Raw genomic sequence first — 26582 nt, forward strand, 5'->3', positions numbered from 1 at the left:
TTGCCGTGTTTCAGCAGCATTTGCAGCTTCCGGCTCACAAACTGGTGTGTGATGTCCCAACGCATTGGAATTATACAGTGCAGATGTTGGGAAGGATTTGTGAGCAGAAGAGGGCAGTTGTTGAGTACCAGCATCAACAAGGCCATCGGTATTCAGTTCAGGTTCCACACATAAGACCTCAGGAGTGGACATGGATGTCAGACATATGTACAATCCTCCAAAACTTTGAGGACTCCACCACGATGGTGAGTGGCGATGATGCCATAATTAGCATCACCATCCCGATTCTCTGTCTTCTGAAACGCTCTCTGCTCACAATCAAAGAGGATACATTGCAGGAGTAGCACGATGAGATGGAACAAGGAACTATATAGGGAGATTACACACAGCCCAGCCTCATCTCATCCCAACGTAGATGGGGTGACAATGAGGAAGAGGAGGAGGAAGAACAGAAGCTAGTTTCCTGGCTAAAGACGATACTACGTACCTGCACAACTGTCATATTGTTTGTTCAGCGTGGATGGCCAGAGGACAGAGAGGAGGAGGAGGATGAGGAGAGCATGGTCAGTCGTCCTCTTGGTGAGGACACGGAAGTCTTGCCTGTTAGCAGTCTGGCACGTATGGCTGAGTTTACGTTACACTGCCTTTCCCATGACCCTCGTGTTCTCAAAATTTTGATTGACAGTCGTTACTGGTTGGTGACACTTCTAGACCCACGCTACAAGGAGAACTTTATATCTCTTATTCCTGAGGCGAACAGGTCTACCAAAATGGGGCAGTACCAGAAGGCCCTTGTTGCGGAACTACTAAAAAAATTCCCATCTGAAAACGCTAGCGGCAGAGGTCACAGTTCGTTTGATAACCAAGGAGTACAGGAAAGAGAGACACAACTTCAATCCAGCAGAGGCAGGGGAACACTGTCAACGTTCTGGGACAATTTTCTCAGCCCCTCCCATCGCACAGGCCCTGAGGCGCAGGGTACTCTCACAAGGAGTGCAAAGTTTGGGAAGATGCTGAGGGAGTACCTTGCCGACCATACCAAAGTCCTTCGTGATTCCTCTGTGCCTTATAACTATTTTGCATCCAAGCTGGATACGTGGAATGAACTGGCTCTCTACGTCTTGGAGGTCCTGGCCTGCCCTGCCGCTAGCGTTTTATCAGAGCGGGTTTTTAGTGCTGCTGGTGGAATTATAACTGATAAGCGTATCCGCCTGTCAACTGAAAATGCTGACGAGCTGACTCTTATAAAAATGAACAAGGGCTGGATTGGACCAGACTTCTCAACACCACCGAGTGATAGCAGCGTAACATAAACTCAAATCCAGTGTCTTATTTTGGGAGGTGTATTCCCATGCACCTCTTCACACCCAAACATGGGTATATGCTTCCTGATTTGGGCTATTTGCTCTTGTCCTCCTCCTTCTCCTCATCCTCATCCTCCACCACCATATCACCAGGGTGACCGTGGTCCGTGATGCAACACCTACATAATTTTTTTAAAGGGTGTTTATGATGCCCGTATAAAATTTTTTTTATACAGTATGTTCATGTACACCCCACAGGGGCAAATGTTTGTCAGCCCATACACTTAGTGCATGGGCATCAGAAGTATAGGAGACCCACTCCTTTCTAATGGGAACATTTTTTAAGAGGTCCTCCTCCACGTCTCTTCCAAGGGGCATTGGAGTGCCTCCCAATTTTTGGCAGCCCTTACATTCACTGCATAGGCCAACACTATGGGAGACCCACTTCCTAATAATGGGAACATTTTTTCATGAGGCCCTCTACATATCTTCTAAGGGGCATTGGCGTGCCTCCAAATTTTTGGCAACCATTGCATTCACTGCAGAGGCAAACACAATGGGAGACTCACTTCCTAATAAAGGGAACATTGTTTTCAGGAGGCCCTCTGACCTCCATATTTCTTCCAAAGGGGCATTGGAGTGCCTCCAAATTTTTGGCAACCCTTGCATTCACTGCATAGGCAAACACAATAGGAGACTCACTTCCTATTAAAGGTAAAATTGTTTCCAGGAGGCCCTCTGACCTCCACATTTTTTCCAAGGGGCATTGGAGTGCCTCCAAATTTTTGGCAACCCTTGCATTCACTGCAGAGGCAAACACAATGGGAGACCCACTTCCTAATAATGGGAACATTGTTTTCAGGAGGACCTCTGACCTCCACGTCTCTTCTAAGGGGCATTGGAGTGCCTTCAAATTTTTGGCAACCCTTGCATTCACTGCTTCGGAAACACAATGGGAGACCCACTTCCTAATAATGGGAACATTGTTTTTAGAAGGCCCTCCTCTAAGTCTCTTCAAAGGGGTATTGGGGTGCATCCAAATATTCAAAGTGGTATTGGGGTGCATCCAAATTTTGGGCAGCCCTGCCACTCACTGCATACGCAATAACAGTATAGGAGACCCACTCTTTAGTAATGGGAACAATAAAACTAAGCCGGCTGATGGCTCTCTAAGAATAGTGAGGGCTGACTGCTGGCCCTTTAAGAATAGTAAAGGCCCCCTGATGGCCCTATAAAAATAGGCTTTGTGACTTTCAGAGTCCCTGCTTCATAAATGAAACATGATGCGTCTGATGATATCTCACACACCACATGGCCAGATATGGTTGTAAAATGTTAAAATTACATTTCCTGGTGAATGCATTTGTCACGGTTTAAAGCAATGTAAAAGTACAATAACACATCAAAAACGCTAAGTGTAAATATAGCCCAAGGTGTGGAGTAGTATTTTTGTTTTTGGTTATTTATTTTGCTTTATATACAAGTCATTACCCTGGAAAGGATGTTCCTTAACATATTTCCCATGAAAATCCATTTTGGTTTCGCTTTTGTATGTTTTATTGTGACTCCGTAAAAGTGGCGTAATACCTCTGACAACGTTGTTGACAGAAGTGACCTTGGAGTCAGAAATGCTTCCAGGGGTCTTCCCCATGCTGTTCCCTTGTCATTTGAGCACTGTTTCCATCGATTTGGGCAATTTTTAGGCCCTCTGCAGACCGCCTGGGGTAGCCACCTAAAAAATGCTCGAGTTTGCCATAGACTAACATTGGGCTCGTTGCGCGGGTCAAGCACCCGAGTATTCCAATGTGTTCGACCCGAGCATTTTAGTGCTTGCCCATCACTAATGCTCTGGCTGCACGCGGAGTACCTTTGTTTTCTTGTATGGAGCCATAGACACTTTACAGACATTTAAGGAATCCTGATTTTACAGTATGCTTTGACAGCCATTCAGAAAAAAAAAACATGTTACTTCAAGGAGCCCAAAGCACAGTATGGACCAATGGATTTAATTTGGTGTTATACTACAAATCCGTACATATGGCCATGTGCTTGCCCTTAAATAGAACCTGTCAGCAGATGAAAAGTTGCCAGAATTTGCTCTTATTTTATTCTTGCTGATCTAGAGTATGCCACATTTTTTTTTAATCTGCTATACAGTTGTAGAGATATGTAACTTTTTAATTAGTGCTAATCGATATGATGGTTACAAATCATAGAGTAATACAGTAATAATCATAGAGTCAGGCTAAGTACCCACGATGCAGAAATGCTGCAGATTTTTTCCGCATCTCCCTGGCAGTAAAAACGCATGCGGATTTTACATGCGTTTTTCCTGCCAGATAGAAGCGTTTGTCAAGCGTTTTTGCATGCATATCAGCATGCGGGTTATCAAGCGCTTTTCCAAGCGATTTTAGCATCACTTGGAACAGTGCTTGACAACTTGGTCACACTATATAAATCCATGCAACCGGCATGGATTTATATAGTGTGACCAAGTTAATAGTTAAAAAAAAGAATAAAAATGGTAAAAAGTAAAAAATAAAGATTATGCTTACCTTCTGATGGCCCCCTGTCTATTCTCTGCTGCGTCCGGTCTCTTGTATGGCTCGAAGAGGTGTGAAAGGACCTTTCATGACGTCATTTAGTCATGTGACAGGTCATGCGACTGCCGACGTCAGCGGTTGCGTGACCTGTCACACTACTAAATGACGTCATTGAAGATCCTTTTAGACCATCGCGAGCCGTACAAGAGACCGGACGCATCGCTGAGGAGACCGGGGGCCATCAGAAGGTAAGTATAATCTTTATTTTTTATTTTAAATTCTTTTTTTAACAGGTTCTATGGTACCCGAGTCTGGAGGAGAGTCTCCTATTCTCCAGACCCAGGTACCATCCGCACATTGAATCACTTAATATCAGCATGTGCACATGCGGATATTATGCGATTCAATGCAAGTCAATGGGAATTACGCTGCGTGACAGAAAAATTAATGGACATGCCGCGTATTTTTCCTCAATGATAATCCGCAGCGGAAATTTCTGCAGCATGTGCACAGCACATGCGGATTATCTTTGGGGACTATGGAGCACGTATTAGCAAGCGTTTTTTAAGCATTTTCGCTGCGGAAATTCCGCGGCAAAAATGCTTGAAAAACGCATCGTGGGCACACAGCCTCATAGAGTAATAATGCAGAGCGGTCTAACAACATGACCCCGGTGAGTCTTGTGAGTATCACCCACTTGATATCAAACTAAAAGGGCCTAAATCTCTGGAACCTAATGGTGGATTAAAAAAAAATTCTAATCAAAAACTGAATACTCAATAGCAGCAAGGATAAAATAACAGAAAAGAACAGCCACTTTTGACTTTGTAACAGGTCCTCTTGAAAGGATGTTTCAGGAAGACAACTCCAGTTTATATGTCCTTTTATGGCATGGGCATATCATAGTTAGAGGTTCCTCATTTGATTCCACTCACTGTCAAAAGAAAATGAGCCACAGCATAAATTGGCATAAGTGCAATGTGTAGGAACATGTTCACACAGTGAACCTACTAAGCAAGGTACAAAATGGTAAGAGAATTCCTGTGATGCAGTCATTCTACAAGATCCATGTCCATGGGAAGACTGGGAACTCTGGCATTCCAAATTAGGTCTTAGAACAAAAGCCTAGAAGTACTGAAAGCATCTAGAGTTCTACCAAAGTTGGACCACTTAAGTCATAAAATTTTGTCTCTAAGGCAGAGAGCAACAGTAGAAAACCATACTACAATTGGTAAGCATACTAAAGCTAAGTATACAGAAAGTATTCAAAAGCCAATAGAAAATGGCAAGAGATACCTACTAACATATTCAGAGGCAATTGTTTCAGTTTATAGCTTATGTTTTAATAGATCTCATACAAATGTTTTAACACAATACCATCTTGAGGATTAGGTGATAAAACCAAATGCTTGGCCATCATTTTTTCTTGCAAAAGAATTGGATAATCCAACTGAAGGACCATTATGTAACAATATTGCCAGCTCCCCTGCCTGGTTTCCGATCCCCCTCCATGCAGGGACACTGGCATACTCACTGCTCCGGCCCCACAGCATGGTACCCTTCTGCTGGCAAGTCTCCTGCTTGTGCATGCTGCACTGCCTGGCAGCACACCTAATGTGCATGTGCACGCCCCCGTTTTTAAAGGGGCAGCACATGCACATAGTAAAATTCCCCCAGCGAATAGCTGAAAGGCATTTAGTATCTGAGTACACCTGCAGGATGGGAGGCATCTTGTATAAAAAACTCCCTTCTCCTTTAGGGAGTCGCCGGTGCAACAGCTTTTATTACTATGAAGTCTCCCCTATTAGTGAGTTGTTAGGTCCTCTGATCCAAGTGTGGCCAGTGCCTAAACCCGGATCCCTGTTCCCGGTATGGCCAGGCCCTGAACCTGAATCCCTGGTCCGTGTGTGGCCAGTGCCAAAACATTGTTCCCTGGTCCTGGTGCGGTCAGTCCTGTTCCCGATGGTTCTTGGTCCCAATGCAGACAGGCCTGAAAATTGTCCCCTGGTCCTAGTGTGGCCAGTCGTGGAACTTCAGGAACCTGGTCCTGGTGCGGCCAATGACTGAACATTGTCCCGTGGTCATGGTGAGGCCAGTCCTGTCCCCGAAGTCCCCTGGTCCTAGTGCGGCCAATGTCTGAATATTGTCCACTGGTCTAGGTGCGGCCAGTCCTGTTCCCAAAGTCCCTTGGTCCTGGTGAGGCCAGTATCTGAATGTTTCCCTATCTAAATCTCCATGTCAGTAACCATTCTGCAGTGATCCTGAACTGAACCTATTAGTCACACAGCCCTAGTCTGTGTCAGCTAACCTGACCCCTGAGGTCAGCTGCTGCTGTACCGGCATCTGCCTAGGAGTGGTACCTGTCGGCTACCTGTATGTCTCCACCATCTGGAGCTTAGCTACTCCCCTACTTAGGCAGACCCAGCTCTGTGGCACAGTGGGTCCACAAATCCACATGCGCCATGGGTGTAACACATTAATAATTTCAGTAGAAAGCTAAAGAACTGATAAGAAAATAAAATGGACAAATTACATTATGTACAACATTAGCTCTGTTATACAAACATTTATAAGATAAGACTGCCTCTTCAGAGAAAAAGAGGACTTGTACTCTATAGCGCCACCTATTGGAAGTAGCAATCCTACAAGTCACAATCAACCCTTTAACGAGTCGTGCAATATGACTTAGGATACACCTAGCCAAATCAGTTCTCATACTTTGCACTGACGAGGGCCAACAGCACGAAACACCGTGTCTGCAAATTGAGATTCTGATTTGGCTTTTATCCTAAGTCATATTGCACGACTCGTTAAAGGGTTGATTGTGACTTGTAGGATGGCTACTTCCAATAGGTGGCACTATAGAGTACAAGTCCTCTTTTTCTCTAAAGAGGCAATTTGCATATTAAATTCCCCAGAGGAGCATTACATGGCGAATAAGCCTCCGTACCTTGACGTGCCAGAGCTGGTGTGTCACTCTCCATAAGGAGAAACTCTACCCCTTAGACCTAAGATAAGACTCAAATTGTCCTCCTAATACAAGGGTGTCATGGTGTCATAGCTCTATGTACCTGAAAAAAGCACCTCAGATTTATCATGTTGTGTATGTGTAACTCAATCAAAACAGTCGTACCTTAGTCTTTCTTAAGGCCCAGTCAGACGGCCGTATAAAACACACGACGATTGTATCGCAAATGTAGATACAGTAGGTACGGAAAGTATTCAGACCCCTTTAAATTTTTCACTCTGTTTCATTGCAGCCATTTGGTAATTTTTTTTTCTCATTAAAGTACACTCTGCACCCTATCTTGACTGAAAAAAACAGAAATGTAGAAATTTTTGCAAATTTATTAAAAAAGAAAAACTGAAATATCACATGGTCATAAGTATTCAGACCCTTTGCTCAGTATTGAGTAGAAGCACCCTTTTGAGCTAGTACAGCCATGAATCTTCTTGAGAATGATGCAAAAAGTTTTTCACACTTGGATTTGGGGATCCTCTGCCATTCTTCCTTGCAGATCCTCTCCAGTTGCGTCAGGTTGGATGGGGAACGTTGGTGGACAAACATTTTCAGGTCTCTCCAGAGATGCTCAATCGGGTTTAGGTTAGGGCTCTGGCTGGGCCAGTCAAGAATGGTCACAGAGTTGTTCTGAAGCCACTCATTTGTTATTTTAGCTGTGTGCTTAGGGTCATTGTCTTGTTGGAAGGTGAACCTTCGGCCAAGTCTGAAGTCCAGAGCACTCTGGAAGAGGTTTTCATCCAGGATATCTCTGTACTTGGCCACATTCATGTTTCCTTCAATTGCAACCAGTCATCCTGTCCCTGCAGCTGAAAAACACCCCCATAGCATGATGCTGCCACCACAATGTTTCACTGTTGGGATAGTATTGGGCAAGTGACGAGCAGTGCCTCGTTTTCTCCACACATACCGCTTAGAATTATCACCAAAAAGTTTTATCTTCGTATCATCAAACCACAGAATCTTATTACTCATAGTCTGGGAGTCCTTCATGTGTTTTTGTGCAAACTATGCGGGCTTTCATATGTCTTGCACTGAGGAGAGGCTTCCGTCAGGCCACTGTGCCATAAAGGCCCGACTGGTGGAGGGCAGCAGTGATGGTTGACTTTGTGGAACTTTCTCCCATCTCCCTACTGCATCTCTGGAGCTCAGCCACAGTGATCTTGGGGTTCTTCTTTACCTCTCTCACAAAGGCTCTTCTCCCATGATTGCTCAGTTTGGCTGGACAGCTAGGTTTAGGAAGACTTCTGGTGGTCCCAAACTTCTTCCATTTAAGGATTATGGAGGCCACTGTGCTCTTAGGAACCTTGAGTAATGTAGAAATTCTTTTGTAACCTAGGCCAGATTTGTGCCTTGCCACAATTCTGTCTCTGAGCGGCTTGGGCAGTTCCTTTGAGCTCATGATTCTCATTTGGTCTGACATGCACTGTGAGCTGTGAGGTCTTATATAGACAGGTGTGTGCCTTTCCAAATCAAGTCCTATCAGTTTAATTAAACACAGCTGAACTCCAATGAAGGAGTAGAACCATATCAAGGAGGATCACAAGGAAATGGATAGCATGTGACTTAAATATGAGTGTCTGAGCAAAGGGTCTGAAAACTTATGACCATGCGATATTTCAGTTTTTCTTTTTTAATAAATTTGCAAAAATGTCTACATTTCTTGTTTTTTTCAGTCAAGATGGGGTGCAGAGTGACTTTAATGAGAAAAAAAATGAACTTTTTAGGATTTACCAAATGGCTGCAATGAAACAAAGAGTGAAAAATTTAAAAGGGGTCTGAATACTTTCCGTATCCACTGTATATAGAAATACATGCTGTCATGCTTGGGTCAGGAGAGTCACGGGTCAGTCTGAGCATTGCGATGCGGCAGTCTGACTGTGCCTTTAAATGTATTCATCTAGCTGAGCATAACCTTCATGGAAGTGATTGACTGAGAGGAAGATGCTTTAATCCATCAATTGGTGACTCTTCTCACAAGAATTAGAGGAAGACTGACAGTTCCCCAACTTCAAACTAGAAGCATAAACTAAGCTTCAACTGCTCTTGCCAGATTTTGTGCCAGTTTGCTTATCTAAACTAGGAGGCAGAATTTAATGCTTTCTTCTATCTCCTTTAAAAGAAAAATATTTAATGGACATGGGATAGATAACAGATTTGCTTAAATTGCTTAAATTGAAGGTTTTAGATGGGTTAGGTCCCTCTTTATTGTCTGATTGTGCCACATAAGATCATAAGGAATAGCAGCAATCTTGATACAAAAACTTTTTTCTGAGCCAAGACACAAGGCATTGAGCCCAGAAGCATGAAGCCAAGCCAAGAGACATGAAGCATGGGCCCAGAGACATGAGGCAATAGGCCCAGCCCAGAGGCATGAGACATGAGATAACTGGTCAAACCAAGCCATGAGGCATGAAGAAGAAACCATTGTAGGAGGAAGTGGGTGTTTTTTACTTGCTCTAGGTTTTCTCTCCATCTGTGGGGTGGGACCCTCTCTGACTACGGCTTTCAGGGGGGGGGGGGTGAGAACAATTCTGTACAATGGCTGTGTTTGCATAAAGGTAAAGTCAGCCATAATATCCGAAAAGTTCCCTGTTCAAAATTGTAATTTTTGAATATTAAAATCTGTAATATATGTGTCTATAGCTTCACCTTAATCATGGAAGCAGGTGCTGAAAGAAATCCTTAAAGCAGCAAAAAAAAAGAAATATCACTATTCCTTTGACAAACAGAGGATGTCAAGCAAGGTTTTAATCAAGCATCTCATGTCTGCAGAAATGTAATCAGAACAAAATGTTTAATTAGTATAAGTGTCTTCAAGCAGCTACAGAATTAAAAATCTACATTTGCTTTTAGTATTTAGGAAAAACTTACAGTATGTTACCGAGAATTTTGAATATTTTCTTGGTACATTATTTTGTATTTTTTTCAATTTAGAGAAGAAATCTTTCCCTGAAAATATAATGAGAGGATAAGTCTGGACTTCATGTTACACTTGAAAAAAAATGGGTTGGGCATGTGTTATGCACATAATTCACTCATACAAGGGTAACAGGAATAATAATGCCAACAACACAGACACAGACTAGACAATCCATAGACGCACAACTAAAAACACCACCTCAGACCTGGCTCCTTAAAAGGCCGCCGAGGGCTTTCTCCTACCTCCTCAGGAATCAGAGGGGAGGCCGCTGTGCAAATCTAAACAGGAGAGGGAAAGTGTGCAGAGGGATACAAGGAATCAGGGTGAGGAAACTTAAAGCGCGTGCACAAAGGGAAATAAGGAGAATTAAGGAGAATAATAAATGAAACAAGAATAATCTCTCACTAACTTAACTGAGGAGAAAGGAAAGGTACTGTGAAGGCAGACAAAAACAAACACACGGCAAAAATACACACTGTTTGCCTAACAGAGTAGATCCCTTTGATGAAAAGCTGGAACTCCTTAGCACTCATTCACTTAGAAGTATAGCCAGCAAGGAAGTGTAGTGAAGGAAGAATATATTTATATATAGCCCAACCCAGAATGTGATAGGGCAAACAAGGCGGGATAATAGGAAACATCTGAAGATGAGCAAACACAGAAATTAAAAATAAAGTAATAGGAACCATCAGCAAAAGGACAGGGAAGAAAAGGGCAATAGCTCAGCAGACAGGAGAACTGACCAAGGAGTAAGAGGTCACAGGATAAAATCCACAAACTGAGCCATGACAGCATGAATCAGCTGAATGGTTCCCTTTAAAATTGGTAGAACTGGCTACATATAGCGTTACACAGAAGCATACTTTTAGCTTTTGGTCCTAATGTAAATTATATTACAGTGCCTCTACGCACCTAGTGCCATTTATAATATTACCACTATATAAAAGAAGTCCTTACTTCTGCACCCCTATTGCCATGATAAAGGGTTGCAACATTTATAGGACAATGATTTACAAATTATTCACACAGTTAAAAATGTGACATATCTTAAACCTACTGACGTGACACGATACACCATTGTCATAGAGCCCCTATGTTGTTTGCGTTGACCTATGCTCATTTAAAGTGGACATACTATGCAACAGTATAGATATCAGCTGCATGTTATTCATGCAAGAAATTGTAATAAAGAGATATAAAAGGGATATCTACCCTAAAATGCTATCAGTTAAAATGTCAACTCGGAATAAGCCCTCACACAGCCCCAGATCCCGAAAAATGAGAACGTTACGGTGTGGGAAAAAAAATTTTGACAAATGTCTAATTTTTTTTTCACCACTTAAATAAAAAAAAGAACTATACATGTTTGGTATCTGCGTACTCGTACTGACCTGGGAAATTATATTGCTAGGTCAGTTTTACCATATATTGAACATGGCAAATAAAAAAAACCAAAACCATTGTGGAATTGCACTTTTTTTGCAATTTCATCTCACTTGGATTTTTATTCCTGTTTTCAAGTACACAATGTGGCAAAATAAATGGTGTCTTTCAAAATGACAAAAGGCTCTGGGGTGTGCGGTGCCTGGAAGGAAACTCGGCCTTCAGTCTTCATTTGAGTGCCTGTCGCCTCCCATCAGCATCACAGGGCCCTGTGACGTCTAGTGGTTGTCTCGTGCCTGCGTCCTGCAATTGTGATATTCCACATTACTTATCAGCTCTTTTTTCGGCATTGGCTTCTCGTTTGTTCTCTGCAGGCAATCACTATATGTCACAGGGTCCTGCGACGCTAAAGGGAGGCAACAAGCATGCAAATTAAGACCAGATGAAGAGTTTCCTTCCAGGCATCGCACGCCCCAGAGCCTGAAAGAAGGCAGAATTAAAAGATGATTTCTGAAGAACAAGACCGCAGATAAGAGTCATACAGGTACGACTATTTTACGTATTCTAGAACCTATATGCCCATATTAATAACATAGGTATGTCCAAGTGTGGATCCCTGCAAAGGGGTTACGGGTGAATGCCTGCGCAACCCCTGAGATTTTGAGAACAGAATAGATAGACCCAAGGTTGTGTGCTGTAGCCATCCTTGGAGCTGCCAGGTGACCATGAACAGTGCCTTCATTACAATAAAATGTTAAAAAAGTTTTGTTACTTATTAATAGCTTAGGTACGTCCACGAGGGTGACAGATTACCTTTAACAGTAACCCCCAGGCTGGGGCCATTGAGTTAGCTGCTGTACAGTGGTGCGAGAGCTGGAGTGAGAAAGAATTTGGTATCTTAGAAACAATGTACAGCATTATATCTTCGTTAAATTTACTGCCCTTTGTGGTTTAAGTTCCAAACTTTTTGTGTGCTTCATTTCATAGTAGTATAGAAAGATAAAGTAGTTAGAAGGACAGTCTAACATATTAAAGGGAATCTGTCAGCAGGTTTTTGCTATGTAAACTGAGTCCACAATAATGTAGGAGCAGAGTCCCAGATTACAGTGATGTGTCACTTACTGGGCTGTGTGTTGCTGTTTCAATACAATTAACAATATATCAGCAGGAGATTATCATTACATGACAACTTTGTACCTGCATGGTAGTCAAAACCTGCCCCCCTAGCACTGATTAGGAGATTTAGCAGCTCTCTGTCACTATACAATGTACACAGAAATCTGTGGTGTGGGAGGGTTATACATAGATCATTATCTGAGCTCTCCTAGATCTACACCTGAGAAAACTGTGACTCTATCATAATTGCTGCACCCAGTAAATGAAGTGATAAATCACTGTTACCGGGGTCTCTGTCCCTACGTCATGATGCTATCAGATTGCAAAACAAAATCCTGACAGATTCTCTTTAATTTCTGGTTGCATTCAGTAACCACTAGGGGGAGCTAACTGCCCAATAATTTCTAGAGTTACTGTTGAAGCTGTAGAAATCTATATTTAAGCTCTCCATTTAGTGGCAACTCAAGGAAGTGTTGATAACAGCAAGTAGTTTAGCTCCCAGCACCATCTCACCACAAACCCATGGTAGTTGCCTGCAACTCGCTATGCACACCTCGCTTTAAACATGTTCCTTATATATGTATGATTACTCCAAGGCATCCATCATATTTTGAATATTGGAAGCATCAAAAATCATAACCGATTAGAGAAATGTCTCCTGTTTTTTTTGCCATCACTGGGCTCCAGGGCAGAGATGTAACTAGAAGTTTGAGAGCACCAGAATACACAGATGATGTTCTAGAGAGGCAGGATAAATGCTATTTTTTGTAGCCAACAAGGAAATATTGACAGTGGAAATATGAAACTAATAACTCATAAAAGAGGCTGTTTTGAAGTATAGCTAATAAATAATGTAGCTAACGGCTGGGATATCATTCAGCAGGCTACATTTATGTTCCTCGCACACTAGGTGGGGAGTGCCTGGTTATTAACATCTGTGGATATAGCTCTAGCCACTGCTGCTTGCAGAGATTCAGTACAAATATACTTCTACTTCTTAACATTGAAATTACAACACAAAGAATTAAAAAAAATGTGGAATTATTGAAATCACAGGATGAATAGTTATATTAATGACATGCAAATCATAATAAAATGGAAACAACATTTTCACATTATCTTGATTTATTCAGTATCAAGAATGATGAGCGTCACGCACAAAAATACACACCCTTACAAGCCCTGGCTGCTATCAATTAGGTTATTAATAGTTGTTTGAAAAATGTTTTGCCACTCTGAATGCACTTGAGGACACAAATCATCAAGATCCAATGTTGGCAGCTCCCTTTGCAATTGACAACAAATAACATCCCTGATGTGGTTGAATGGTAGCACACGTAGGCCATACAAGCTGCTCGTTGTAACACAAGAAACATGCAGTTTTGCGTTGTGCTGAAAATTTTTACTGTGACACTTTGCAGAAATGGTATAATACGGATTCCACCTCGAAAGTAATCTAACACCAAGCTATGAGTGTACCTGGAATTAGAAATAGAAGGATCCGGCTACAATACATTATGCCATCCTACATCATAATCTCGAGAGTAGGACTGGTGTAACGTTCCCTCTTGAAAGTCTCTTCATGCCCACAAGATCTCCATATGGTTGCTGAGAAAGCATGAGGAGAGCACTCCTAAGTGTGATACCAACATGTGAATAAGGAAGGTGAGTATATGAACTCATCTTAAGGTGTTGTGCAGCAGGCACAACACAGATGAAAGTGTGTTTGATCAAACTCCCAAAGGCTGCAGCTACTAACACAAAGTTCTGGAAGTGCCGTCAGGTCTCAGGATGAATTTGAATAGGAAAAATTTGCGGTCTCGGTGAGCACTGCCAGTGAATAGGAGATCTGATATACAGGTGCATCTCACTAAATTAGAATATCATCAAAAAGTTAATTTATTTCAGTTCTTCAATACGAAAAGTGAAACTCATACACTGCTCAAAAAAATAAAGGGAACACTTAAACAACAGTATATAACTCCAAGTAAATCAAAGGGTTAAGGTCAGGCGAGTTTGCTGGCCAATCAAGCACAGTGATACTGTTGTGTTTAAACCAGGTATTGATACTTTTGGCAGTGTGAACAGGTGCCAAGTCCTGCTGGAGCATGAAATTTTCATCTCCAAAAAGCTTGTCGGCAGAGGGAAGCATGAAGTGCTCTAAAATTTCCTGGTAGACAGCTGCGCTGACTTTGGTCTTGATAAAACACAGTGGACCTACACCAGCAGATGACATGGCTCCCCAAACCATCACTGATTGTGGAAACTTCACAATAGACCTCAAGCAGCTTGGATTGTGTGCCTCTCCGCTCTTCCTCCAGACTCTGGGACCTTGATTTCCCAAAGAAATTCAACATTTACTTTGCATTTTCTTAGTGTCAATGACTGCCTTCTGGACATCTGTCAAGTCAGCAGTCTTCCCCATGATTATGGAGCCTACTGAAACAGACTAAGAGACCTTTTTAAAATCTTAGGAAGCCTTTGCAGGTGTTTTTTGTTACTTATTTTAATTTACTGATATAATGACTTTTGTGTTTTCATTGGCTGTAAGCCATAATCATCAACATTAACAGAAATAAACACTTGAAATAGATCACTCTGTTTGTAATGACTCTATATAATATATGAGTTTCACTTTTTGTATTGAAGAACTGAAATAAATTAATTTTTTGATGATGTTCTAATTTTGTGAGATGCACCTGTAGCTTGGATAAAAGCAGATGTTTATTCAAACAATGCATTTCAGAGGGGATCTGGCTCCTTCATCAGGTACTTGATGCCCTGAGCCAGATCCCCTCCAAAACACATTGTTTGAATAAACACCTGCTTTTATCAAAGCTAGATCAGATCTCCTATTCACTATCACTCTCACCGAGACAGTGATTTTTTCTTATGCAAATCCATATGGTTGCTGGAATTGAGAAACTGAGAGTGGAATGAAGACCTATCCACTTCAGCGAGCTATTCTCCTGGATGCAATGATAGCTAGAGTTTGGTCTGAAGGCCACGTGACATGGAGTGGTCATGCTATAAAGTTCTCAACTATATGATTGTTATTTTCTATTGTCTTCTGACCCCTGCATTTGAAAAATTCAATTACTAATGTCATACATGCTCACTGCCGCTCAACTGAACTTTTTGATACTGGCAAAGATAGCAAAACTCTGTTCTGCACTTGGCTATCTTGGGTGTCATGGGCTTGAAATGAACAATATGGCACATGCTCTCCATTCAACTTCAAGAATACCAAGTGAGAACCAGGATCAAAAAGGATGGACACAAGTTCCCGATTCTGTGATTGGTGGGAGTGCCACACTGATCTAACAGATATCACCCATAGGTATATTTTACTTAGCCTGGAAAATGCCTTTACGTTTTAACACTTCATAGTATCTAAATAGGATCAGTATTGTGCAAAGAAAATGTTAAAGGGACCTCAACCCCTTTGTTCTTTTGATCGATGGGATACCTGTAGTTGTAAACCCATGATCAGCAAGTGATGTAGGAAAAAGGTTTAAGATTTTTTAAAGGAAAACTGGCAGCTGATTCATGCTTCCAGAACCACATGCAAAATTAATCAGAGACTGGCTCTGTTATTGCAGTCGTGCATGTTTTGCACTGAAACTCTGAAGCAAATAAGGGTGCAGTCAGAAGGCGATATAAATCGGACCAAGATTGATATGCAGAGCAAGCACTGGCCAGCGGCTCTCTTGACCCAAAATAGCTGCATAGAAATACAAGAAAATGTCACGCTTAGGTAGGGTGAGCCGCCGGCCAGTCTGTGCACTGCGTTCCAATCTCTGTCCAATTTATACAGCCATCTGATGGCCCCCTGAAGGTAAAAACCGCCTGGGATTGATGCGACTTGGAGGACTATTCGAAGATGATGGTCTCCTGCTCTCCTTAACTGACAGGTCTCTCTGTATTGACACATGTATAGGAAAAGACCTGTCGGTCTAGGGAAGCAGGGTCACCCGGAAGTTGCCCCTTGGACTAGTCATTCTAGCGACATCATCCCCAACGAGATTTTAAAAGTATGTTTTCTCCCAATTAGCACAGCTTTTCAAGTAAAACATGCCTGTCTGTACTAATGGAGCTGGTCTCTGATGCATGTTGTCTCTGGTTGTGGCAGAATGAATAAGCTGTCAGGTTCCCTTTAAAAACCCTTTTTTACAATTCTACCACACAGAGCTTTGAAATCCTGTCATTCAATTACTAGCATGATTTTCTATATGACTTTTTTGTATGGGTAAGTAATGAATGACTTTTAAAAGACCTCATCTGAAACTCACAGCAATACTCAAATGCCACCTTCTCATCTGTTTCAATTTGTCACATAATTACAGCCATGCATAAAATGAATGCACGACCACTTCAGATAAAATAATTTATTTTCTAAAAAAAAAAAAGTGTTGAAGTAGGGAACATTTCAAGCACTGCCCTGAGTACAATCACAGAATTTAACATTGCCGAATCTTTTTTTAATGTGATGCATCTGGGAAAGGAACACTTAAAATATGTCTTCTTCTGGCAGAAGATTCATATCATTATACAGCATCAATTATTGATGTTTATAGGAAGAGAAATCCAGGTTTATACGTGTTTAATTAATAGCCCAAATTCAAGACATAGAAATTGATGCAAGGCTGCTTGTGTTTCCAGAAGGTAATGCTGAAAGATCAAACTGTCTCTTACACAGGGATCAATTAAAGAGAGGAGCGGAATTTCTAATGGCTTCTCCACAGGAGAAACTATCATTGTTCAACTGGTGTCAGCCCAAAAGTAAATTCCCTTTGTAATTTATACCGTGCTTCCCGCTGTATATTACACAAGACTGTGAGGAAACAAAGTGACGGTACATTGTGTTCTCGCCATGTTCACGGTGATAATTCTGCTTAAAATGTAGATAAATAAAACTAACGTAACTATATTTTATAAGGCTAGAAAATTACTACTATCCCTTATGGTAGAGGAACTTTTAGTTTGTTAAAAGGGCCTATTTACAAACTTTTCTTGCCGGTCTTGAAGAGAGGACGTGCTGAATTTAGAGGCTCCAGTCATTAAGGCTATGTGCCCACAATGCAGAATTGAAGCAGAACATTTCAGCAGTGTTTCTGCATGTCCTTGGCAGTAAAAACGCTTGCGGATTTTACACACATTTTTTAAGCGTTTTTGCAGCGTTTTTACATGAGGATTTTACAAATGCATTATGACCTCAAATCTACATGCGGAAACGCACAAATAGTGGACATGCTGCATTTTTTTCCATAAGGAAAATCCGCTGCGGAAAATTCTGCAGCATGTGCACAGAACATGCGGATTTTCATTGGGGACCATGGGGCACGGATTACCAAGCGTTTTTAAAGTGTTTACGCTGCGGAAATTCCGCATTAAAAACGCTTGAAGAAGCGAGCATGCAGCATAAGAGATGCACGCTTCTTCAAGAATCTGGAGCATCTTATGAGTTCTGACTCTTACTCTAGTCTCTGACTGAGTAAGAATTCTGGTGTAAGGAATGCCACAGCTCGGCATGAATTAGACGAGCTGTGGCGTCACATCCCTGCCACACTTCATCCGACCATAGCTCCACTAAAAATGAAAAACTGGCGTGAAAATGCCAAAAATGGCAAACTTTTTGAACCGCTTCTAGTTGTGCGAAAATGTTGTGACTTTTCAAAGCAATGTATGCCAAAATTCTGCCTAAATTGCTTTTATGAATCGGTACTAGTGACTCTTGAGTGTTAGCATTATAAACATTTAGGGCCAATTCATCAAAGCTTTCACGACAGAATTCTCGTGTAAAAGCTTTGAAAGGTTCAAAAATTTAAATGCAACTTGAAGTTGCGTTAAAATTGTTTGCGACTATTGGCATCTTGACACCAGTTTCTCCCTGCTCCGAGGATGTGAGTGGAGCTGTGGCTCGACAGGGGCATGGAAACCACTGCTCATCAAATTCATGATGAGTGGTAGCGTTCGCTACTTTACAAATATTACAACAACCGCCCTGTAGTAGGACTTATGGCGAGGTGCACACAGAGGTGTATAACACTCATCTGACACTCCTGATTCCTTTGGGAGGCATATACCTCACCCTTTAGAGGTCACATCAAATAAGTCCTTGTCTAGCAGGGGCTTGTTCTTTCCAGCAGAACTCAACTTTCCACCTTCTCTAGATCTTAGAGATGGGAGAATTTATTCAAACTCAATTCTAATTTTACAAAAATACTTATTCTCCAGAATGCAGATGCTGATGTGAATTGGCAGTAAAAACTTGCACCAAGGACTGGATGGGGAAAAGCGAGAGTGTTTTTTAAATCTGCAGCATGTTGCTTATTATAGAATTTTTTAAGCGTTTTTTCACTTATAGAAAATAATGAAAAAGTGGCAAAATGCTGCAAAAATGCAGAAAACGGGTTTTGCTGTGTTTTTGCAGCATTTTTTGTTATGTCTTTAATTAATAAAACTAACTTAATCAAACGTGTACTGCAAACAAATCACACATGTAATCTGCACCAAAAAAGACAAAGAAATGCTGCAAAAATATTTGGAAAAACAAACGCACACGTTTCATCTTTTGTAAATTCTTTTAACTTTTTAAGGCTTTCAGATTCATTCAGCACTGTTATATATGAAATTTAAAAAAAAGAAAAAAGGTTGGTGGCAAAGCAACTGCAAAGGACTCTAGGAGACATCAAAAGACACATTTCAGGAAAAAAAGGCATTTTACTGAAGTATCTTCTGCTTCAAAAATAATACGGGTATGCCAGTGTTTAAAAGACACCGTGTGTAAATACTCTAAGGGTATGTGCCCACGTAGCGTTTTTCAAACGGATATGCTGCGGAATTTCCACAGCGGAAACGCTTGTGAAACGCTATGTTATCTGCCCCCCATGGTCCTCAATGTAATTACGCAAGTTCAATGCCCATGCTGCGTATTTTTCCGCAGCGTTTTTGCTGCGGGGAAAAATTCGCAGCATGTTCATTAATTTTGCGTTTCCGCAAGCGGAATTGCCTTTGCAGTGCAATAAAAAAACGCAAGGCAATTCCGCATGTGGAAAACGCGCGATAAACGCACGATAAACGCGTGCGGAATTCCGCATGCGTTTATCCGGGAGAGGACATGCACAAATGAAGCAGAAAATTTCTGCTTCATTTCCGCAGCGTGGGCACATACCCTAAGGCTATGTGCCCACGATGCAGAGATGAAGCGGAAATTTTCCAGAGCATTTCTGCATGTCCTTGGCAGAAAAAACGCATGCGGATTTTACACGTGTTTTTGAAGCATTTTTTACGCGTTTTTTAAGCGTTTTACTTGCGGATTTGCCATGTGTTTTTCCAATGCATTGTATAGGCAAATCCGCATGCGGAAACGCACAAGAAATGGCCATGCTGCATTTTTTTCCGCAACTAAAATCTGCGCAGAAAAAATCCTGACCATGTGCACAGAACTTGCAAAATGTCATAGGAAGTCATGGGATAAGATGTGCAATGCATTTCTGCTGCATTTCCGCACGGAAAAAAACGCACAAAAAACGCACCAAATCCTCATTGTGTGCACATGGCCTAAGGCTACGTTCCCATGATGAGCTTTTGGTGACTTTTTGATGCTGCAGAATTTCTGCACCATTTTTGCATCTATTATTTAAATTAGATTACTTGAGTTTTTTCATTGCATTTTTGTGTTTTTTTTTTACATGCGTTGTCATTGTGTTTTTGATGCTGCGGGTTTGTTTTTTTGTCTCTTTGTGTGTCATGCTTTAAATAAAGCTGCTTTGTTTTTGATACTTCCTGGTAGTTGGCTTAGACAAAACTTTATGGATATACTTTGGTGCAGATTACATGCGTTTTTGATGCATTTCCGCTGCGGAAACCCACTAAAACGCATGTGTGTCTTTTTACCTGCTGAATTTCCTCATGTAATGCAAATCTATGGAAAAAACGTGCACTGAAAACTCATCATACCAGCAAGAGAAATTAAGGCCACGTGCAAAAGTTAAGCATTTGCATTTGGTGAGTTTTTTACCTTAATATTTGTAAACCAAAACCAGGAGTGGAACAGTAAGGATATGTGCCAACGATCCAGATATAGCAGTGATTTGGACGTATTCTATTGAATGCAAGAAAATCCGCATGGGTTTACTGAACCATGTGGATTTACTGCATTCAATACTTTCTAGTGGTCAAATTTCTGTTGTGGAAACTAGCGACTCCGCAAGAGAAATTGATATGCTGCGGTCTAGACAGAAGCGCCACATGTCAGTTTCCACGGGTGATCTGCAGGTGCACGGAGACACATAGTGGACATGGAATTTCTAGAAATCCCATCCACTATGCTGTAACATCTGACCGCTGCGGGTTTGACGCTGCATAGACACGCAGCGTCACACCCGCAGCATTTCTTGATCGTGGATACATACCCTTAGAGTAAAAGTATAGTAGCAACAAAAGCAGTATTTCTGCACTCTTGGTTTTGACATGCAAATACTGAAGTAAAAAACTCACCAAATACTCAACGTGTGCACGTGGCCTAACATACTGTGGATTTGAAACACGCCCCGCAGGTCACTTTATGCTGAGTGAAAAAAAAAGCACAGCGGGCATAAGATTTCTATTTATATTTCCATCCACTTTTGCTGGAACTGTAAAACGCTGCATTTTTAACACAATAAAAATATATAGGGTTTATTCAATTAATGTAGAACTTTCACCACTAGTATGTATACTAGGATATGTTGAAGATCTGACTACTGATGAACACAGCAAAATTGCGGTGGTACGTATGTTATATATGGCAAGAAAATGAATAGCCCAAAAATGGATAGCAGATAAGGAACCTATGATATCAGAATTTATTTATAAAGTTAACTGACTAATAAATTTGTTAAAAGGTATATATCTAAAAAGAGATGCTATCTCTAAATTTGATAAGTTATGGGGTCTATGGATTGATAGCTCTGGCATCTAGGGAGCTGCAAAGATTTCGCCTTCGCTTCCCTATAGAATTGCAAAAGGAAAAAGAAACTTAATACTCTTAAGAAACATTGTTTGCTTCTACAGCATCAGAATCAGATATATCTCTATAGTCGAAAGGGTATTAAGCGAGTCATCTATCTATGCTTGTAGAACAAAGAAACAAACAATTTGTGTGTAGTGTTTATTAATGTTGTGGGGGAAGAGGACTGCGCGTTCCTCTAATGTTTGTCTTGTTGGTGTTTTTTCTTACTAAAAATCAATAAAAAACATCTGATAAAAAAAAAATGCAGCATCAAAAACGCACCAAAAGCTCATAGCCTTAGGATATGTTCACACTGCGTCTTTTTTCTGCAGTCAAAAACATAAATTTTTCAATGTGAAGAAGCTTAAGGAATTGCTCCTTATTGCTGGTGTTTTCATGGTGTTTTGTAATCCTGAGCAATTTTGATCATTTCCTGAAGTGTTTTGTTAACGTTTTTTTCCATCTGTGGTTTTAATTTTTTTCAGTTTTTTGGGGGGTGTTTTTCTTTTTTTTTTACATATTATTTTAAATCTGTTTAGCAATTGTAACGCCTTTAGGGGGAGCATGGTGTATAGAAACTGAGGCAGCTAGGAACAGACAGTGTTTCTCAGTAGAAAAAATGTACAAGAACATGAAAAGCCTAACCGGGCCTTGTCGCTACATCAGTAGCAAGTACCTCTCCTCCATGCTGCTGACCAGGAGTGTGCAATGAGCCAAAACAGGAAAAAAGGATTGGTACTTGAATAAAACTTCCGTTTTATATTCTATGACTAAGGGCAGTAATGCCAGAATCGCATAAGAATCACTTTATATTTTTTAATCATGGATATCCCTGTTTTTAACACATGAAATAAACAGAAGTTTTATATAAGTACTGTTCCTTTTCTCCTATTTTTGGTCAATGTTTCTCAGTAATAAACATTAAAGGGGTATTCCCATTTCCAAGATCCTATCCCAATATGTAGTAGGTGTAATAATACTATTAGCAAATACCTCCAATTAGAAATATAGTATATTTTTTGATTCGCTATGTCTCTTTCCTCATGTGCAGGCATTGCAGGACCTTAGGTATCCATTGTTACGTCCACTGATAAAGTCACAGTTAGTTAGCTAGTTGCTAGTGGTCATAACCATGGATACCTAAGGTCCTGCAATGCCTGCACATGCGGAAAGAGAGATAGAGAATCAGAAAAAATATAGTACATTTCAAATTGGAGATATTTGCTAATATTATTGTTATTACCCCTACTACATATTGGGATAGGATCTTGGAGATGGGAATACCCCTTTAATCCTTCCTTAGCTGCATGGCCTTGGCAATCTGGAAGAGGAGCAGCAGCAGAGGACAGGACCGATGGTCTGAGCATGCTGGAGAAGAGGGGAGGAGATAACTGCATTGGAGAACCTGGTATTTTTCGATCATTATGGGAGAGTGAGAGCGATGATCCAGCACAGGGTGCGTACGGATAGTTCTGCTGCTCCGTGTGAGAGGCGAATGAGCCCTGGAGTTGCTCAACAACCAAAGACCAGCCAGGCATCTAGGAGTTGCTCACCCTCACCTTACTTCCCACACAGAAGAATCATGCCTGCCATTCCTGGAAGCCCTGGCTGGAACCCTGTTTGATTACAGACCTGCAACATCAAGGACTGAGTAGCTATTGCTGGGAACTTGTGGTTCCATTCATAAGGGAGCATTGCTGGATCTTGCAGTTCCATTCACAAGAGAGCATTGCTGGGACTTGTAATTCAATGCATGAGGAGTTATAACAGGACCAGCAGTGGAGGGGGATTTTGCTTTCATTATATTATGTACATCAATGGTTCCTGTAAGTGCTCCAACATCTGCGGCAACCAGTCCCAACATTGGATTATATTGTTTGCATAGCTGCAGCTATTTGTAGGTTAAGTGATATTAGTTAGGCACGTACCTGTTGTAATTTAAATGGGAAGCATCATTTATAAAATTCACGTTTATTGCGAAGTATATCTCGCATCTGTATAGTAGATTGTATAATATTTTCTGTTTGCTGTTCCTAATTATCCCCTTTGCAATCGTCACCATTTATCTTGAAAAAATAAACCTGTTAAGTGTTTCAACTTCGTCTCTTGTGAATGTTGTGTACAGAACGTAGGCAGGAGTTTTCCCAAGTCGATCCCTTGTAGAAGAGTAAGACCCTTCTGCATTCTCCTAGAGCTCCCAGCAACATTCGGGAAGAGGCATTGCACCATATTGAGGTGTGAACTACCAGACACCCAAACCACAGAGATGGCTTAAATAAAACATTTGTGTTTTTTGAGGCCGCAACACTTACAAAATGCTCAAAAAGATACCACAATGTTTTCCAGGCTTCTTTATAGCCTTCTTATTAACTTTTATTGTATAATAAGTGATTTTCTACCTGAAATCCTGTATGTGCAGGTCATTTCTTGTATGCAAATTGTCTCTTCAGAGAGGATTTGACCTCTAGTTCCACCTACTAGTAGCAATCTTAAAAGGTAATATAGACCCTTTAATGATCCTTGTTGCATGACTTAGTATAAAAGCCAAACCAGAATCTCAATTTGCAGACATGTATTTTGAGATGTTGCCCCTCCTTAGTGCAAAGCATGAGATCTGACAATGCTCATTAAAGAGTCAATATTGACTTTTAGGATTTCTACTTCCAATAGGTGGCACTAGAGTGCACTATTCCTCTCCGAAGAGACAATTTGCATATTTAATTTCCAGAGGAGCATTGCACTGCCTACAAGCCTCCTTACTAGTGATGGTCAAGCAGGCTCGTTGCTCGAGATTTACGAGCATGATCGGGCAAGCATATATTATCTTCAGCGTTCTCGGGCGTTAAGCTTTAGTCACTCCGTGAATATGATTTGTGACTATTCTTCCTCCAATACCACTGCCACAATGCGTTTCGACGGTCTAAGCCGTCTTCATCAGGTGGGGTAAAAAAAAATCACCTGATGAAGATGGCTTAGACCGGCTTAGACCACGCGTTGTGACAGTGGTATTGGAGAAAGAATAAAGGTCGGCTATCATCTATTAAATTGTCCAGTATTCCTTTGGCGCTCCCTGAGACCGCTGCACCATTGTTTACATGTGAAATATCTCCATACGGAGCCAAAGCAGCAGGAGCAGCCTGGCATATTTGGATGTTTGAGGACCTGCGGTTATCCAGCCACCGGGATAAACAACTGAGGACCTGCGGTTACGTGGTATCCGGTCTGGCAGGATCGCGTGACCCTTCGAGGAGCACGGAGTTGCGATGCAAACACCGACAAGATGGTATTATAAATAGAGAGAGGCGACCCGGAGCCTCATTAATCACACGCTTAATCTTGGTTGTGTAGACGTACACAACCATCACAGGTGAGTGCACTGGCACTTTTCAATTTATATAAAAAGCCCTGTGAGTCTACACATGCGCCCTTTCCTTTTTCTTTTTGCATGTCATTCTCCACAGGGAGAAATGTTGCCACATTTTTTAAACGCTTGGTGTCTTTGAAAGCTTGAAGTGTTTAAAGGGAATCTGTCAGTACGATCAAGCCTCCTAAGCCATCTATATGGGCATGCAAGTCATAGGCAGCTGAATAAAATAATACTTTGATATCTGCAATCTGATGTCTTATTCCAGAGAAATCCACGTTTTTCTTAAAATGTAAATGAGCTGTTAAAATTTATTGGTGGGACATAGACCTCCCCGAGAATCTGCCTCCAGAGCTTATTTTAAATAGGGTATTACCAGTGTGAGACATGTAATGACTGACAGTCTGCTCTTCTGATCTACATGTCTCAGTGAATGATTTTTTTCTGGCATTTTTATGTGCAGAGCCACTGAAAAAAAGTACTGGAAAATGATCCACAATGAACATACACTTTGACCTCATTCACTCATCCATGTTTCATGAACGTTTCTTGTCCATGATTTTCATGGACACAACATGTACAGGATTATAATCTATATGCCTGTGTTATTTTGCATACATAGACAAAAAGCAACCATTATAGGTACACATGTCTGTGTTTTTTTGAAGACCATGCATCAGTCAAAAAATCGCAGAGACATGTCCTTTTTTACTGGCATTACAGATGAAAAGTAGCAATGCAAGTCTATTGGTCCTTGAAAATCATGGACCACACACGGGTTTCATCAGTGTGCAGTCCGTGTGCTGTTTGTGATTATCACTTCAAAGGAATAGGACATGTTTGTAAAAACTGATAAACTGATGAAACTCGGATCAAACCACTTTTTTTTTCATAAGTGAACAAAATCTGGATGTCTGAAGGAGGCTTTAACAGGAAACTTTCCCTGTTAAGCTATGTTACCACGTTGAGCTTTAATATTGTAGATTTTCCGCACCCATTAAATAAAATGGGTTACTTGCATTTTATCAAATATATGTGACGCACCCCCTGGGCCATGTTCGGGAAACGTTGCGCACGCGGGGAATACCCGGAGCCGGATCTGTCGGGGTTAGTAGTCCTCGTGGCGGTGACCCGGTCCGTGCCCAGGGTGTCAAACTAAGTGGCGGAATTTAGTATAAGCTGTTATAGTGTTCGACTACACCACCCGTGGATTGCGGTCAGTGGGGACCGCCGCTGCACTGCAGACCGCTGAGGCTGATGTTGTTCGTGCAGCTTAGTATGGGATGACTCCCCACGGGAGGAGTATTGCCTCAGGGCAGCTAGTGTGGATAATGATGGGAGTGATGGTGCGAGTGTCCCAGTACTGATGGTGCTGGTGCGACAAGGAACCCCAGAGATGTGTGTTGCAGTTTCCAAATCTTTACTCACGATTTTGGTTCAGATCACCCCTGGCCGAGAGTGACCACCCGAGCCGTGCTGCGCCCACCAGGTGCGGGACTCGGCCAACTCCCAGGCAATTTCAGAGCGTGGTCCAGGGCTCCCTTCTCTTCCTCTCTACTGGCTGTCCCCACCAGGGACCCACCTTTGTCCAGCTTCCTCGGGCCTTCTGTTGGTCAAACCTCTCTCCGGTTTCCCTGACCCTATATGGCGTGCCTTCCTGGTGGATATGGTGAGGGGTCGCGCCAAGACTTGACCACGACCTCCGGTTCCTGGCTAAGGATAATTGGCCTCCACCAGTTTGGGATCCGGTACCCTGCTCTGCCAACCCTTCACCCGTTATCTCGTGGGATCTTAGGGTTCCCTCTTTGCTTGCGTCTCTGGGCCTTTCCTTGTGTTTCGGTTCCTTCTTCTTCTTCCTTTTCTCTCTCTCTCTGCCTCAGGCCTCCACTTCAGGCCTGCCTCTGGAACTGGGCCCGGACTGAGCCACAGCTCCCT

At 41.7% G+C, this 26582-nt stretch overlaps 1 protein-coding gene across 2 annotated transcripts in view; it reads right to left on the minus strand.

Moving 5' to 3' along the window:
• The window catches only part of AGBL1 (AGBL carboxypeptidase 1), a 1577225-nt gene that overhangs the window by 896858 nt on the left and 653785 nt on the right, over nucleotides 1-26582 (minus strand). The gene's annotated exons all lie outside the window — the stretch shown is intronic.

This window comes from Phyllobates terribilis, unplaced genomic scaffold (genome assembly GCF_046119375.1).
Source record: "Phyllobates terribilis strain yellow unplaced genomic scaffold, ASM4611937v1 Scaffold_11__3_contigs__length_659146591, whole genome shotgun sequence".
Lineage (NCBI taxonomy): Eukaryota > Metazoa > Chordata > Amphibia > Anura > Dendrobatidae > Phyllobates > Phyllobates terribilis.